Source organism: Agelaius phoeniceus, chromosome 1, assembly GCF_051311805.1.
Source record: "Agelaius phoeniceus isolate bAgePho1 chromosome 1, bAgePho1.hap1, whole genome shotgun sequence".
Lineage (NCBI taxonomy): Eukaryota > Metazoa > Chordata > Aves > Passeriformes > Icteridae > Agelaius > Agelaius phoeniceus.
The window spans coordinates 100212446-100219840 of NC_135265.1; the positions used below are offsets into that span (position 1 = coordinate 100212446).

Below are 7395 nucleotides of genomic sequence, written 5' to 3' on the forward strand. Positions count from 1 at the left end.
ACAGCTAATCTTAATTAAAACTTGAACATTTCTTATATCCGTTTCTTATTACTTTCACCCACGTCTTTAAGAAATGCTATTCTTGGACTTAGAGTAAAATAAGAAGGTTTCATATATGTCAAAGACTTTGCCATCACCAAAGATAATGATTTGTTTGCCTAAGGGCAGAAATGGAATGAATTGCAAGTAAAACAAAACATTCTTTCTAATTTCTTTTTTTTCCTGCTCTGTGGCATATATTTAACTGTAATCAGATGTAGTTTTAGCCCTATGGGGCTGAAGTTCAGAACAGGAACTCTTTTAACTGCGAGTTGTCCCTGGAAAAGTCCTCTTTTACAGAAACCTTCTCTATATTTGATGTGTTCCTCAAGGCTTGCAGCTTCATTTGCACCCTGTGGAAAAAAAAATAATAAAAAATAGACAAGCTTGTGGCTGGTGGTTCCAAACTTCTGTTTGACCATGACAGGATTATCAATATCCACAAGTCAAAGTGGAGATTTTTTTAAAAATAGCTTTTAAAAGTACTTTCATTTGCTCAAAAAAAAAAAATACATTTCACATAAAATTTAAAAGTCAGGGTGCTGGAAAAATATCATGAATAGCATAACATAGAAAATCAAACAAGTATGTCATCAAATGCAAACATGTCTCCAGTTCAAATTCTGCTGTTCTAACACTTCATGACAATGTAATCGTTTTCTAATACAAGAAAATTAAACTGCTGCTCATAAGACATTTTCTATTTTAAAAAGAATTCTTATTGTTTGCCAAATTTTTAAAGGAGAACTAAGAGTTGCCATGTCACTGAACGGATACAAGCCTTCTTGCCAGAAACAGAGAGGATTGCTAAAGTTTTCAATACCAGTACATGACATATCATTGAAAATAGTAGGTTGCTTTTCCAGCTCTTTTGCTTTCTAAATCTTGCTCCTTTATTTTGCCTCACTACAAAATAAAATGCTGTGAATCCACTGACCTGTTTCAGCATTTCAGGCTCCATGCATGTTTCTTTAGAAGGTTCTAAAGAATGATGACTGGGGGAAAACCTGTGCAAAAAGAAAATAGATCTCAGATGTCAGAAGCTGCAACCATCAAAACATGTTCAGAGAACAGGTGGCATCTATGAAATCACTTTTTTCATGGTGGAACACCCAGACCTTCCATGAGTACCTAAATAAAAAGGTTTATTAGGGCCTGTTGCAACAGGACAAAGGGTAATGGTTTTAAACTGAGAGAGGGTTGATTCAGACTAGATATAAGGAAGAGATATTTTTCCAATGAGTGTGATGAAACACTGGAATAGGTTGCCCAAATAAATGGGAAATGCCCAGTTCCTGGAAGCATTCAAGGTCAGAGCACATGTGGCTCTGAGCAACATGATCTAGTTGAAGATGGCAGGAGAATTGGACCTGATGGACATTTAAGGTCCCTTCCAACACTACCTAATCTGTGAATCTGTGATATTAGCTAGAAAAAGAATTAATGGCACAGTTCTGTAGTCCCAGATCTATGAGGCAAGATAAGCCCATGGAAAAGGTTAGCTCCTGTTGATGGCCAGTGAATATGTTGGCTTTTTGCCTTTGGAAAAGTGTAAGCAAGGCAGAAGAGGAGCAAGGAGTGGAGGGCTAGCAGGGTGGGTTTTAAGTGAATAAAAACATAGCTTAATTACTCCCTCTCTATCTTTCTCAAACTACAGAGCACAAGTTCCTCTTTAGCTTTGAAGATCGACAGAGTCTTTGGGTATTTGACTTGTTCTTGTGAAAAAAAGGGGTGATTTAATGAGGGTGAGAGATTTGGGAAGCCAGGGATTGAACTCTTGTACTCTTGAGCTGTCAGTTTCACTGAAGAAAACTGAGGAAATATCAGTACTGCCTCAGCAAACCAATTAAGACCCTGAAGTGGGTTGACAAAAGTCCTTAACATATGCAGCCCTTTCAATACACTGTGCATTCATCAGTATATGGGGAGGGATGGAGGAAATGGCAGCAAAATGTCAGCCATAGTAACACCTTCTAGAGCTCTCACTTCTAGGAACAGCTAAAAATGGAGGAGTCTGGGAAACAGCAATAGTGATGAAAAGGCTTTGAGTGAAAACTTCTAACATACTGTAACATTTTAATGTAACTATAAGCAGAAAATAACATTTTTCTCACTCACCAAAGTAACACCTCTCTTTGTCAATGGAATAGTTGATGCATCAGTTAAAATAAAATGTAAATTGAATTTTCCATCTGGCCACTCTTACACCCAATAATTCAAGCCAAATAATGTGTTGCCTTTAAGGAAATCATTCTACTAAACAAAACTGTACATCCTAACTATTTTTTCTTTTTCTCATAGCTCAGCTTAAAACTCAAGAAAATGATTAACCTTATGGAACAAAGCTGAAGGCAACTCTGTTTTTAGCCAAACTTTTTTCCACCTTTGTTTTAGACTCCCTGTGAAAGTAATATGGTTATTTTCTTCCCAGTCTAGGCAGTGACTGGAAATTAAATCAAATAAATTTAAATGTGTCTTTTTAGACAAAGTCATTATTCTTTCATTTAGATAACACCATTGTAATCCAATTGTAAAATTATTCTTGAGTTAAATAAATTAATGCAAACTTATCATATATTTCACCAGCTTTTTTCCTGTTTTTCTTGTTTGGTTGGTTTGGGGTTTTTTTCTTTTTCATTATTGGTTTGTTGTTTAGAGTTTTTTTGTTGGATTTTTGTGGGTTTTTTGGTAAGCAGCTAGTATTTTTAAATTTGATAAATTCCACATCAACTTTCCTGTATTTTTGTCACTCTAGTGAAATTTTATCCTACTACATTTTGATGGACAAGGCAATCCACTTTGTTGTCTAACCCTGATATCAAAGTGACAGAAGATTCTGCAGTCTAACACCTGGAGAAATTTTCATTACTTCTACAAGATTTAGATAACACTTCCATTAACAATGCTTAGATCAATGTTTCAAAACATACAGTTCTAAAACTTGCCTTCGGCTCCTGAGTGTATTTTTAAAGACAAACACTTCAGATGAATAAACGTAATGTGAACAAGAGCTTACCTTTTAGAGGAGGCACTTTTGATGTCTAAACAAGACTGATGCATCAATAACAATTTTCATGTTGTTCATTATACAGAAAGTATTTATTTTGTACTCAGGTGAAGGAATTTTATTTCTGAACAAAAACCTCCCCCCCACCCAGACAAACAAACCTACACAGATAAAATGTCAGCTTAAAGTTAAAAAAAAATGCAGAAATTATTTTTGCAGTTTCACTGTATAAGTGATTGGTAAAATGCTGTGTCATTTTTTGAAAGGCATGGCTAGAAAAGAAATTATACTTGAAATATAATGTGACATACCTTGCTGAAGTGCCAAACCCAAGAAAAATAAACTGAGATTAAATATCTGGGTCTCTCCTAGTGGTCTTCAGGATTTCTCTGAACTGTGGGGATTGTTACAGAAAAAGAGAGAGGGATTGGAGTTTCTGATTTTCAAGAATTTAACACTTCCAAAGGAGCCAAAAGAGTTAAAACACAACACAAGCTTATTTTCGCCTACCTACCTCTCTTCTCAACACTGTTTTGTAGCAGTACTCAACAAAGATCATGTATGACACTTGGGAAGAATACAGCAATACACAGTCTTTCATTGGATTATATGTCTCCATTAGTATAAATATGTTACAGAATGGGTATTACTGTAAAACAGACTTAGGGAAGAAGATGTGAAGTGAAGGTGGAGACAAGAGAAAGGTACAACAAGGTACCAGTCGTCCAGCTATTCCCCTTTCAGAAAAATGTGCTAACTGTAATGTGCTACATTATATTCTTTCTTCAGATGTCTTTTTTCATTATGTGTGGGTGTAATGAGTCCTCATATGCTCAATAAAATGTTTATCTGTCCTGAGCAGAGAATTGATAAACACTCCGACTAACAAAGCCCACCTAATTTTATTTATTGTTTTATTACAGAACAGAATATAGTGCTGCAGAAAAAACATCAGATGCTTGACACCTCAAGTGATTTAACAAATTTTGCCCAGGCCATCATGCCTAATATTCTGAGAAACTATTTATAACTCATTTACGTAATTATATGGAGGCAACATGTGGGTTGCTAAACTTTCAGTGTGAAGAGAAAAGGAAAGTTTAACTGACAGTTATGTCAGTCTGCTCCAGATAAAGTTGTGAAAAGCGTCCCATTGTGCAACTATTGTTGCAAATACTAAGCAATTAGGCTTATTCTGCTCAGTTCCCAGGTGAGAAGATATGGAATCTCAAGCCCAAAAATCACTGCTTATATTGACTTCCAGTACTAGTAGTGGTATTATCAGAAAGATGAAAACTCCCTGTGTCTGATATGAAATCAGCACTAACATCTCCTACTATTCAAAGGAACATCTTGTTCACAGGAAATATCCCATTCTTCCTTGGCTCATCCCTTTTTGACACAGGTATGATGACAACATTCAAACATGAATTTTTAGCATCATTTTTAGTTTTGCACCTTTCAGTACCAACTGAGTGCAAGTAAACCATGAATTTCAGCAGTTTTCCTAACATGAAACATCTCTAGTAAGCCACAGTATTGAAATTATTGGAAAATTGAATATGACACTAGTCACCAAAAGGCCCATGATTTTCTCTACTGGAACACCAACTAGCACACAGCAGCTTTTGAGATGAAAAATCTGGATTACTAGAGTGTAACCTGGGAAAAAAAGGACAGCCTGCACAAAATATTGTTCCATGGTGGGACTCTGCCTTCACTTGATTCAGCAAGTCTTAGTGTTACAGAACTGGCTGAGTATTGCTTCAGGGCTCCTCTCATAACTCAGAAGTTGTTGCCCATTTTCTCTTGAGAAAAATCTGCCTTTCTATCTCTGAGGGCTGCCTACCTACCTTCCCCCTGCTCCTTACTGAAGCCCTTCAGTTTATTTGTATTACAGTCTCTATCTTGCTGTCTTTCTCATTCTCTTTAGAGAGCAGAGTAAAGTCAGCAGAAATCAGGTTTCTGCTTCAGCATGTTTGGTTGTTTTTGTGAGGAGACCTACTTTCTCTCTGGGAGAGCTCCACCTGGCTCATGCAGAAGACTGAATGAGGGAAAAAGGCAATCCTTTCACAGCTCTGTCCTCTCACAGGACACACAGTACCCACATATCATGCCTCAGACTGGTGTGGTACCAGTGTTATTTACCATTGAATCTTAATCATTAAATACATGCCCTTATCTTGTATCATCTTCCTCTCTAGCTGAAAACTATTCTCTTCTGTCACACAGAGACATAAGAGGAATATTTTACTTTCAATCCTGAGAAGAGAGACAGGACTTAATTTAAAAATCAGACTGATATGTGTTGCCCTTTGAGCAGGTTGCAGCAGGAGTACGTTGAGGCTGTAGATCCATGAGTAATTGAGAAATTTTCAAGTTTGGTACCCATTCTAACAGAGAAATGGTAAGCTATTCTCTTTAACTGCCATCTGTGTGACTTCCCCACTGATAAATTTAGTATAAATAAATATATATCATCTCTCAAATATTAGGCCTTTTCTGTGGGCACTAAAAAGCCTGCCTACAAAATGTAATTCTGAAGTAGAATGTAGGAAGCACCCCCACCACCTTTGATTTTGTTTAGTAACCTAATGCCATACAACTAAACAGGTTATGCAGTACATTGTAAAAGGAGCTAATGCTGCCTTAGAATCCCTTGAGTATTTTTTAAGGGACACCAAGTAAAATAACACTGCTGCAAAGCCCCAAGCATACTATATCATGAGTCTGACACTTCTTTAATAATGTATAATACAAACATGGTTTTGGTCCAGCAGGATCAATCACGGGAGGTATTTTATTAAGTGAGAAAAAGAAGATCTAGAGGAAAGTCAGAGTGAGAAAGAAAAGCTATTGCAAAATTCATGTTTTCTAAATTAGGATATGTCCAAACTATAATTTTCCCTGAATTTCTCAAACCCGAAATCAATTTATCTTAACTTTTGTGCTTTATACAATGCTTTTGGCTTCACTGTCTTAAAAAGATAACAAAAATAATTTGTGGTTTATTTCTTAAAGAAAGGTCAGGGAGTTTTATTAATTACTGAAACCTGGTAACATCTGGATTCTGTACATTCAGTTATCCTTGAAAATGCTTCCTTTTCCTTCATATACAAGCAATATGTCAGTAACCATTTCAAAGAATCAGTTTTAAAAAATACATATTAAGACCATATATAACCTGCAAACTAAAGGATATATCATTTACATCTTCTTTATGGCATACTTAATTGGCATCCAGATGCTCTATAACTTATTAATATCCTTTATCTTTCCAACGGAAGACTTAAGATCCTTGATCCCAAAGTAAATATGGCTGCCTTTCCTCTGAAACATGACACAGTACAAGAATCCTACACCAGTTTTCTTCTAGAATTGCTTAAGCATTTCCATTTTAAGATCCCACTCTTTTGGGTTGCCATTGTGAAGGAGATTACTTCTGAACAAATCTGTTATAAACAGTGTTTCAAGACTGTGGAGCAAAGTTCCATCATTGTTGTGACAGAACTGCACCAAAGTCAGTGCTGTGTCACTTCCACCTGCTGCAGATACACTCTGAACTTGACAAGTTCCATATCTTCAAGCTGAATTTATGCACTATATATGTCAGATGCAGTGCACTTTAGCTTCTTTGAGAAACAAAGCTGCAGGAAAGAGAAATGGTGATGCTTATTTAAAGAGAGCGTGCACCCAAGAGAAAGAGATATACAAGAGCCAAACATACTTTGGACCTTTAAAAGTAACAGGAAAAAAAAAGAATTGCACTTATATATCACTAACCTTGTACTATGTGGTCAAAGGTACAAGCTGGATGTGGTAAAATAAAGAGACAGATATTCTTTTCAAATTTGAGCTCGATATGCTCTCTTAAACCTTCAAACTCTGAAGATTATGCAGACATGAGACAGGTCTTTTTGTGGTCCAGTAATGCCATTCCATAAAAACACTACAAAATATTATCTGACACTTCATTAGTTTGCTTCACTAGTTTCCCTGGAAATCACTTAGCAACAGAACTCCTGAAACACACACATGCATGTCATTAATTAAGAGAAATGGCTTTCAGCTCTAAGAAGGTCATCAAAATTGTAATTAAAGTAAAATGCATTACTATGTTGAGCTCATTTGTAATTAAAAAACAGATTTATGAAAGATGTAGCTTTTCAGCTCAAACATTTTCTTGTTATAACTGTCTTTCCATTTTCAATTATCTCAAAGAAGATTTGGAAACAAAGAAGCATTAAAGAGTAAGCAACTATGAGGAAAACTGTTACATGGAAAAATACAGATATTAACATTGTTTAATTCAAAGAAATAACAACAAAAACATACAGTGGCATCAATGA

The 7395-nt window shown here is 35.8% G+C and overlaps 1 long non-coding RNA gene across 1 annotated transcript; it reads right to left on the bottom strand.

Annotated features, from left to right (window-relative positions):
• Nucleotides 1-233: 233 nt before the first annotated feature.
• LOC143695951 (uncharacterized) lies at nt 234-7016 on the bottom strand. Its single transcript, XR_013185420.1, has 4 exons — nt 6830-7016; nt 3358-3440; nt 977-1046; nt 234-392 (listed from the first exon to the last, which is right to left on the bottom strand). It is a non-coding gene; the product is annotated as an uncharacterized LOC143695951 (long non-coding RNA).
• Nucleotides 7017-7395: the final 379 nt, after the last annotated feature.